Here is an 11322-nt window from a genome sequence, read left to right as displayed (position 1 = left end):
TCCATCTTCTTCTTCAAGAGTTGCTCCAACAGAGACTTGGGAGATATTTGTTTCCTCCCTGCCAGATTTCATGTCACTGTCACCTTCTGCCACGCTGCTAGAGCTGTTCAAAAATAAATCCCAGTGCCCCTTGTTTGGGGAAGCCTCTTCCTGCTTTCTTTGTTCTCCCAGTGCTTGCAAGCAGCCCTTCCATTTTTAATGAAACTGGTGGGAAACAACTGCACCAGAAAAAGCATAAGTTTCTAGAAGTTAAGACGCAAATAACTGGAATTTGTTTCATTGGAGCACAAAGTCTTGGATGATCACAGATATTGGTCATGTCATGCTTTATTGTGTGTGTATTAATTTTGTTCATGTGTGGATAGCAAGGATTCATTTCAGCAAACACAGAATGGTGGAATCACAGAATGGTTTGGGTTGGGAGGGATCTTCAAGACCATTTTGTTCCAACCTCCCTGCCATGGGCAGGGAAACCTGGAATGAAATCATCTTCAAAGCCCCTTCCAAGCCAAACCATTCTGTGCTTCCGTGAGTGTGATAAAAAGGTAAAGGCTTTGAAACCAACTCCCAGCTCTGCAGAGAGTGCCAAAAATGAAATTACCTTAGAAATTATTCCAAGTGTTAAATTTTGCCTTCTCATATCTGTTTCCACAGTGGCATAGGCAGAAAAGTGCCTCCCTTGGGTGCACATGTGCAGTTTGCACTTCTGTGTGTGTGGTTTATATAAATGTACTCACAGACATGGAATGTGAATTTTTTTCTGTGTCAGAACCTCTCAGAATGTCACATCTGCATTGATGCTTTTACAGACTGTGAGACAAACAAACACATACTTGGAATTCATTCCCTCCAGGCAAACTGCCTAAAATAAAGGTACCTGCATTTCCCAGCAAGCTGTGAGATAAGGTTTCACTGTTTTTTAATGTTCTGTCCTACTTTCTTTTCTGTGTATTGATATACTTTCTGAATAATAACATAAAGGCAGATTACCGTATTAAAAAATATTTAGATTTTTTACTAAATGTGGTATAATCAAGTTCCTACACTGGAATAAGATCACATGAAATTTGATCAGGTCCTAATTTGCATGATATATTAATTAGTCATAGTTTCTTTATCTTACAGAATTTTGCCATTTGGTACATAGCTGTGTTTTTTGCAGCAAATTATTTTCTACTAGTCCAAGTTTTGTACTCATTTAATTATGGAAGGCTTCAGATGTTTTATTTTAAAGTGTTAAACATTACACAGTTAATTGCATTATTTTTAATATGGAAGAAAGAAATTAAAAGGAAAAAAACCCATAATGCTCAGCTTCCAATAATATCTTCCAAGAAAAAGGTTGAATTTGAAAACCCAAGTACAAAATTTTTGGACTTAGAGCACTTGATAAGTTTGAATTCAATGGTGCACAAATTATACTCAAAATTCTTTGGGTTCATCAGTGCAAAGGTCAAATCCAATTTCATAACTGGTCAAAGTGAGGGGCATATATAGAGAAAGGCAGTCCCTACATTTTAATAAGAAAATTAGGGTTTTTTGATGCCTGACCTTATTAACTGTTAATTTCTTGGTTATAAGATCACTTTCAGAAACACAAGGTCTGTATAGACTCTTTTTACCAGATTCATGGGAGAGTTTGCTACTCTTTTGGTCAGTTTATCAGGACATTTTTATAAGGAATATTAAAAAGAGTCAGGGAGAGGCTGATTTGGATCCCAGTCCCTCCCACGCCTCTGGAGGACCAGCTGAAAAGGAGAAATTAAAATTACAGGTATTTAGTGGATGCAAACTATGATGTGAAATAGGAAGAAATTTAGAAAAGAAGACTGTTCAGACATTATGAAGGATTTTGTACTCCTCCAGAAGTTTAACCTGAGTTAATCCTGCAGTGAGGGTCCCTCAAATGGTAGATTTCACAGGTTAACATTTTAAGTTTCTTTTCATTACCAAGCTGCCTTGGTTATTTTTTTAACTCTTTCTGTGATTAAACACAATTAAATACAGAAAGTACAGCCTTAACCACAGCTCCTTCAATATTCTTTGTCTGCAGGCTGTGGAAATTCTAACTGTGAAATCTCAGAGGGGCTAGAAAATAGTAGATCTTCATGCAGATATTATGAAAAATTTAAAAAACCCCACCAGTGGCTGTAAAGGGATTCGTTATCTGCTGTTTTGGAAATTTCATTTGTTTTGACACATTCTGTTTTATTTTTATAGGCTATATTTAATTCTCATAGCAAAACTGAAAAAAAAAAATAAAAACCCAAGCAACTGGGAAAAAACGGAATTTAAAGAGACAGGCATTTTGACATTCTCAGAAAAGAGAATCTGTGGCATAGATGTCTCATTCTGAATGTCACCTGAATTGCCAGGCATTGAAAAAGATGTGAGCAAGCAAAATAATCCAAATATTCTATGGACTTATCCATGTTATATTCATGCAGCTCAATGTGCAGATCCTCATTTTAGCACTATAATAATAAGTTTATATTTATTATTATTATTATTTTATACATTATATATCTATTATATAAATAATATAAAATATATATGTTCTATATTATATATTTTAATATATAATTTTATATATTTATATATAATTATTTTTATATATAATTATTTTTATATATTTTAATAATGTAATTTTTATTTTTATTCAATATTAATTACTTCTCTCCTTTTCTGCCTTTTGAAGGGTTGTAAGACAAAACTAAAGGGGGAGAAGGTGAAGCTTTTCCTGGTGAATTAAATCCTGCTTTTGAACCCCCCTCCCTGTACAATCTGAGCTCAGAATCCGTACAGAGAAGAAAATATGAGTTCCTGGAAACTTGTGTGAAACCATTGCTCATAATTCTACTATTTTACTATTTTTCTTGGTGGCAGAACTATTTCGTTAACGTCCTCATGAAATGAATGTTGCCATTAATTAACAATCTAATTACTGTAAAAAATGAGCTGCAGCCAGCATCCAGCCCTAGCCCTTGTAGGCATTGATAAATGTCTTATCTTTACTTTTCTGAACATTAACTTCAGTAAAAATAGTTCTTGCTGGGGAAGCTGACCAAGTTGTTTGAGGGTCCAGGGAGTCATGATCTGATGATGACCAGAGAGCTGCAGGCCAGGAATTTCACAGCCCAAGTGGAACAGAAGCACTGTCTAGTTTTCTTTCTTTTTTCTTTTTCTTGTTTTTTTTTCCCTTTGTGTTGTATTTTTACAGCTGCTCAGTTCAGTTGAGTTAAAGAAAATATCTCATCAATGCATTTTTTCCTTCACATTTTTTGCCACATACTCTCCAATCCTGGTCAAGATGGATTTCTGGTTCTGTATTTGTCTGCTGTAAGGGTGCTGGGGTTTCTCATTCCTCTTTTTTTCCTTTTGGTTTATCCTTTCCTCCTCTGTATCAGATTTCTTTCCTCATACACTTCCTTAGGTAGGCTCATGCTTCTTGCACAACTCCTGTTTTGTATAGGGAATTAAAAAAGGAAACAATTATCCCTTGTTCTGAGTGCATCCTGTAAAACACACAAATGCACAATGTTCACCCAAGAGAGAAGTATAAATCTGTGCTCAACCTTTTATCCTTTACCTACCTGAGAGCATCTCTTTTCTCCCTGTGTACTTTTTCTGTGGAAATTATTGCCTCTCCCCACAAGCCTGCCTTGACTTGTAATTTAAGACCTTGTAGCAGAAATCCTACTAGTTCTGTATGTCCTTGCCCTCTTTGCCAGTTTTATTCTCATCAGATATATCAGAGGGAATTCATGAATAAAGATGGAATGGAATAGAGCTCAAAACATCTTATAATGAGAGACCTGAAAATTAGAATGCATTATTTTTTTCTTTTCTTTTTTTTAACAACCTCCTAAATATGCCTACATTGTATTTGTCTATCAGAATTCATCTTGGTTCTGAGTTACTGCTTTTACAATCAAAAAATGCCCAGGAAAAGAAGGATTTCAATAATGAATCTGGAAAGGTAAGAGAGATATATTTGTCCTGGCTCAGAGCTTTTACTACTGAGGCCATGGGCTAATGTTGAAAGGCTTTAGAGGCATTGAGAGGTCTGATGAACTCGGAGGAGAAGTTTTGTGTGCTGGGATGCAATGGAAGAGAGGGGGATGAGGTTAGGATGTTGATTTGGGAATTTGGGAGGGACTACATGTGCAGCAATGGGCAGACAGATGGATGTGGGAGGATTGTGGGGAGATTTGTCAGCAGGGATGAGGTCGGGTTCCTGGTCTGGAAAGTTGAGTGTGCAGATTTCAGAGTCATCCTGGCTGACTTGCTCCATGTTTTTTTTTATATATTTATTGACTTTCACAGTGTGGGGCGAAAAGCTAAATCTGATGGGAGGCTCTACACTCATCTGTCCACAGGGGCTCTCCTGGCTGTGCCCACAACCTCTCCTCCAGAAGTGTACAAAGCAAAGAAGAGGCTGGGCCATTAAAAACTCTGCCATGCTGGGACTGGGCAGCACAAGCTGGGAACCACATTGTCCCCATCCCATGGCCACTCCACCTGCTCTTCTGCAGCATTCACAGTGACCCCAATCACCCATTTCCTATTTCCTGTGTCTCTTTCATTTTCCTGCACTTACCTGCCTGTCCTGGGTTTCAAGATGTGGGTGGGGGTGTGTGTTCCATTTCCATCTGTTAGAGATGGGGAAATTATCCTCTGCTCATTGGGCAGTTTTTCTTTATCTCTTCCACAACCAATCCTCCCTCTGGAAAATATCTTCTGTTAATGGGCCACTGAGTGTCAGTGCATAACTGATAAAAATTACATCATCCTCTGCCCAGGGGTGTGGTGGTGTTCACAGGAGTCCCAGGATGAGGGAAGAGATGAGAATCTTGACTCCATGTTTCAGAAGGCTGATTTATTATTTTATTATATATATTCTATTAAAAGAAAATGATATATTAAACTCTACTAAGAGAATAGAAGAAAGGATATCATCAGAAAACTAGCAAGGAAGAGAATGGAATGATAATAAAATCTTGTGACTGACCAGAGAGTCTGAGACAGCTGGACTGTGATTGGCCATTAATTAAAAACAATCACATGAGACCAATCAAAGATGTACCTGTTGCATTCCACAGCAGCAGTATTCCACAGTATTGTTTACATTTCATTTCTGAGGCCTCTCAGCTTCTCAGGAGAAAAAATCCTGTCAAAAGGATTTTTCATAAAATATGTCCGTGACACAGGGGGAGGAGCCAAGCTTTCCTACCTGGATCCAATCTGAGCCTGGCACAGCACAGCAGCCTCTGCCCCCTGCATTGCCAGAGGAGCAGCTTTCTGCTGCCCTGCATGGCCAGAGGGAGCCCAGGCCCATCTGCAGCAGCCCTGGAGCTGCAGAGGAAAACTCCCCCCTTGTGCAGGATCCGTGCTGCAGCAGAGCCACAGCTGGCACTGCAGGAGGGCTGAGCCCCCCTGGATGGGGCTGGGACACCCCCTGGCACACAGGGGGCAGGGCCTGCTCTGACTATGGCAGTGTTGTTCTCTGTTACTGCATTGTTTATTTTATTTCTATTTTCTTCCCTAATAAAGAACTGTTATTCCTGCTCCCATATCTTTGCCTGAGAGTCCCTAAATTTCAAAATTATAACAATTTGGACGGAGGGGGTTAACATTTTCCATTTCAGGAGAGGCTCCTGCCTTCCTTAGCAGACACCTGTCTTTTCAAACCACGACACTGCCTCCACTGATATTGCATGCTTACCATCCCATCCTTCATTGTCAAGATTTCCCAATTTTAGGCACTGGTGGAAGTTTTCTCTGAATTATTGTAGTAAATCTGTTGGAGACATCCCCCAAGGCTGCTGACTGTCACTGTTCCTTAGAACAATGAGGAGCTTCCTTCCCAAAGAAAGTAGGGCACTGAAATGCTGACTGTGAACTGTGCAGCTTCCAAAGATTCCAGAGCTCCTTTGGCCCGCAGCAGATGCTCTGTCCCCAGGGGAATTGTCTGACTCCTGGTCACCAGTCTGAGCTGAGACAGGATAAATCAGGTGCCAGGAGAGCAGGAAATATTCTCTGTGCATGTCTGACCTCATACAGGTGGATTTCCAGCCGGCCTTGAGGATTGTTCTCACTCTGCTGGTGGAGAGGTTGTGCTCCAATATCACCAAGGACAGCCATGGTCTGTAACTCCTCAAGCATCCCTAAAAATCAGGGCTGAGGCTGTCACTGCTGAGTAAACCTTTGTGCTGGATTCATTCTCATGCTCTTCCTGGCAGCTGAGCTAAGCAGGACATACAAAAGAGATGCCAAATATACCTTGGTACTTTCCTACTCTGACTTTCCCTTAATATGATCCATTCTAAATGAGACTGCTATCAGAGGATTGTTTTCTTTTGTGTCCTGAACAGAACTAGGTATAAAAATCATTTGTAACTGTTTATTTTCACTGAGTGACCCACTGGTAACACTTTCTCCTTTTTTAACTTTTTCCTAGTTTGCTTTATTTCATCCTATTTTTAAGAAACAACCGAAATTACTTCCTTTTCTCCTCCATTTTCTTTCAGGGCTTTCAGTATTTCTTGCACTTGCCCTCCACTATTTTCATCTGCAAAATGCCTCAGTCTGCATGCTGTGTTATGGAGGTGATGTGTGTGAGGGGAATAAATTCCTTTGTAGGAGCCATGTCAGATCAAGCTCATTCTTCTCTGTTTGGAGCATTACAGTGATGTAAAATATCAAAGTAGTTCACAGAAATGAGACTCAGCTCACCCTTCTCTGCCTTCCTCACACACCTGTTTCTACCAAGGGAGCCATTTCCTCTGTTCTCCATATTTCACTTTTTTTTTTTTTCTTTTTTATGCTGATTTTTCTGCTACAGTCTTTTATTAAAAAAAAAAAAAATAAAGCCCATGAGAATATCCAAACATCTATACTTTATCTGATGTTTCTAGCCTTTGATCACAGGAGTGGATATGACAGGTTTACCCAAGTTCAGAGTCTCAGAGGGAACAAAAACAGGTAGTGCAGCACTTGACATTGAAGTCCTGCAAAGAAATGAGTTCAGAGTTGTGTTGCTTCACATCCTGGGCCCAGTTTCATTCCTTTGTTTGGCTTTATTTCCTGGGTATCATCTTGTCTCTCTGTTCTCCAAGTCTCCCAGCCTGCATAGATTGTTCCTATCCTCCCTTTCTGTGCTTTACCTACTGCAGCAAAACTGAAGGGATGAATTTTTCCACTGAAAAGTCATTTAACTTGTGACTTGTGTTTCTTTGGCCTTAACCAAGATGAGACTCCACTATGTGCTGAGAGATGCACATACATCAAATTAGACTTTTTTTTGGCCAGAGCTACTCGTGATTATATTTAAGTGCTCATCAAAAATAGGTGAGTGAAGTTCAAATCAGCTTCATTTCCCAAAATAGCCCTGCTGGGTAAGGCTCAGAGCTGGTCCTACCAGGATCCTGTCTTCTGCAGTGATCAATAGTCCTCCTTGGAAAAGTAATGCAAGAACAGGCAAATATAGAATGACCCTTCTTCTGTATAATCTCCATGACAAATGGAGTGTCAGGAACTTCTCTGGATGAGGATGATATCTGCATTTTAATAGCTTTTGACGGAATTTTATGCTATGCTGGATCTTCACTGCAATGTTCTCCTATCACTGATTGATTCTTTTAGCTCACATATACATTTATCCTCCCTAATAACTTACATAATTTATTTAATAAGGACAAGAGTTCTCCTGTTTTAAACCTGCTGTCTCAAAAGTTTATTGGCATGCTGCAGTTCTTGTGTTATGAGAAACAGTAACTCATCTCTTCAACTCCTCCAGCAAAGGTGTGTGTGATTTTTACATACCTTTATGTCCCTTCAGCTGCCTCTTTTTCAGGCTGAGCAAAAACAGTTGGAAAAATCACCCTTGATGATTGTTACCCATGCTTAGACTGAATAGAATAATGATTCCTGTTAGTTTGCAGGAGGTCTGGCCTCATACTGCAATTAATCTGTCTTTTCCTGAAGGACTCAGGTGATAGGACAGAACAAAAGCTTATCATGTCTGCAAATGACAAACATGATAAGAGTGGGAGCACCCTCTGCAGGGCAGAACTAGAATTAAGAATTATTTTAGCAAGCCAGAAAATTAATTTAAGGGAAAAATGGTTCATAACAATTTTTAAAAATCCCCGTTTTTGCATTTAGGTAGAAACAGTTGTTTGTGCAAATGCATCATGAGGGAGGTATTTAAGCAGAGATAAACAGAATTAAAGCTGAAAAGTTGAACAACAAAGGCAAAAAAGATTTGCAGCAATGAAAAAGGCAACAGTCAGAGCAGTGTGTGTGAAAAGGTGGCCTGGCAAGGTTTGAGGTGTGTGTTCTCACCTGTAGCTTTGGTATGGGACGGATCTGGAGTTTAAAGGAGAATGCAGATTATTTTGGGACTGAAGAGGAATTCAGTAAAGATGATGAAAAAAATGTTGAAAAAATGTGGAACTTTTCCATTTAAAACAGGTAAATCTAAGAGAAGGCGTGGTAGAAACCATCAAATAAATAAAAATTCCTAGCAAGACAGTAAGCTTTTCTCCTTGCCCACTTTTTCAGACAAATAACTGGGGACAGAGCAGATTTAACGGAAGAAGGCGGCCCTTAGAAAGCACTGACAGCACACACAGGGAGGCCCTGGAATCAAACTGAAATCAGTTGTCTGAGTTTTGCAGAGACAGAGTATTTCTGCCACCAGGGTTTTTAAGGACAAATCAAACATCTGTCAGGGGTTCTTAGGTCTAATTGATTCTGCTGTACAGCAGAGATGGACCAAGATGACCTTTTGAGATTACTTTCAGTATTCTTTCTCCTACTGTAAAAAGAAGAGGAATTAAACCTAAGCAGGCTAATCTTGGAAGAAACCAAGAGAGAAATAAAAGAGAAGTATACAAAATTTTAAAAAGAAAAAAGACAAAGGAAAAAAAGGAGACTGGTTAAGCCAATCAGTTACTGCCAGACCCAGCTTTTATTCATAACAGCCTAATGTTCAGTCATTACACTGTCTGAAAACCTTTTCTCTGCTTTGCAGAAAAGAGAGATGAAGTTTGGGAGGAAACAAAGAGGAGCATCCAAGGGCAAGGCACCTGCCTGAGGCATAATCAATATCCTGTGTCTGGTGCTTTCAGCCAGGGATTGTAGGAAAAGGCCTGGGATGCAGCTGAGGTGTGGAATAGGCTGTGAAATGTGGGATTTATGCTTTGAAATGATTCTGTACATCTTTCAAGCCCTTGGCTATCAGCTCTGTCTGATCATATCTGTCTGGAACTAAGACGAAATTTAGCTGGGTACTGGTGGAGCTGATGCAACATTATTGAGTCAACACAATTTTGTGGGAGCAAAGGAGGAGAAGTTTCCCTGTTTGAGCATGACCTGTGCTGCTCTGGCTGTTCTCACCCATTTTATTTCGTGCCATAGTCATGAGTGGTTTGTGCTGGTTTTGGAAACTCCTAAAATTTGTTCAACAGGGTGAAGTGGATGATGATGTTGAAAGAAAAACTGTCTTTTTAATGTCAGTAGAATACATTAACCTTTGTATTTCCATAAGCAAAACCTCATTTTATTCTTCCTGATCTCTCTAGAAACAGTAAAACTCTTTGGAAAATATTTAGAAAACTGTGGTAATATTCAGTTGTAATTATTTTTTTTCACAGAGCAATAATAAAAGAAGATATTTTTGCAGTGAACTCAAGCCAGGAATAGCAATAGCCTGAATGACCTGACAGTGCTTCATGGTAACATGTTAATAACTACTTCAAAACAAAACAAAACAAAACTCACAAAAAAAAAGAAAGAAAAAAAAACTTTTTTCTTTTCAAGATGACATTTTTAAGAAAATCTTTCAGTCCTTATATTTTAATTTTTTGGCACAGCAATCTACCCCATTTTAACTCTTAACTGAAGAGCTGTGGTAATAGCAATGAGTGGGCTGTAAAATAGTCCAGTCCACTGATCTTCCCAGAACTGTTTGCTTTTCCTCAAAGGATAAATAAAACTAACAGAGTTCAACCCCTGCAGCTTGTGGCTGGGTGGTGATCACTGCAGGACTGTGGTTAATTTATGTTCTTTAATATTTTCATGTGAGCAATTTGTACTGCTGTTTCTGTGGCTGCCATTATATATGTATTTTTAATTCTTTTATTGCTACTGGGAGATGATAAAAGGCTTTATTTAATTTATATTTCACATTCCAGATTTTGCTGAAGGCTAAAGCACTGGAGTCCAGCAGAAAGGTCAGTGCTTGGGGTGCCAGGCAAGGTCCATGGGGTGCACTGCCCTCTTATTAGCTTTGCTTTTAATAGAATCTCTCATTCTGCTTTCAAAATCAACACACTGTTTTCCAGACCTAGCAAAATATGTACTCTTTACCTGGGATTTGTTAGTTTTCTTTTTAAAAATAAGATCCAGCACAATATTTAAATCCAAGATCCAGCATAACATTTAAGCCAAATACACATAGTCCACACAGAAATACAGATGGAGTAATGTCCTCAGATGTGGTATTTTAACATGAATTTCAATCCCATACTTTTAGAACTCTCCTCTAGATCACTGTGTCTGCAAATTAAACATTGTACACAGCAATACAGACAGTATTTAAGATCAATTACTTCCTCAATCCCTAAATAAAACCTCACTTCTGCATGCAAGAATGAGTTTGTTTGCACACAATTTTTAGGTGCACTGAACCTGTCAAGTGGCATTGCACATGAAAATAAAAAAATCACATAAAGCTATGAGGGTGTATCAGATGTACAAAAACAAACCTTCATGGAGGAGAGTGACACTCAAGGCAGCCTGGCTGAGGTGACACCTTTCAAAGCCTCTGAGCTCCTGGCAGACTGTCCTTAGCAGTGCTGGCAGGTGATAGAATGAAAAAAGCATTATTGTCACAGACATATAGAAATAGGCAGTTACAGCCAGTGAGCCATACAGTGAAAGTTTAATTTGAGAGGATCTTCTTACTTTTGGTTCTGTTTTTGGCCCTTTAGCACTGCTTTGCATCTTCCTCTAAACTCTCTACAGCACTGAGTTTTGGTGACAAATACTAATGCAACTGCCAAAAAAAGAAAACCTTTAATCTGATCTATTTAATGCTCTCCAAGGTCTCCATATATGAAGCACACAGAGTGTAAACTCTGCCTTACAGAGAATCTTACAGTGCATTTCTTCTTCTTTTACAGTGCATTTCTTCTCCAGCAGTCAGACTCAAACATCACGAGGATTCAAGCACGTTTTATCTTTTGATGGAAGAAGACAGTCTGTTTCCACTGGTGGGGGATAGAAGCTAGAGTATGTGATGAAAAAATGAAGTTC

The sequence above is a fragment of the Zonotrichia leucophrys genome, chromosome 5 (genome assembly GCF_028769735.1).
Source record: "Zonotrichia leucophrys gambelii isolate GWCS_2022_RI chromosome 5, RI_Zleu_2.0, whole genome shotgun sequence".
Taxonomy (NCBI): Eukaryota; Metazoa; Chordata; class Aves; order Passeriformes; family Passerellidae; genus Zonotrichia; species Zonotrichia leucophrys.
This window is presented reverse-complemented; position numbering follows the sequence as displayed.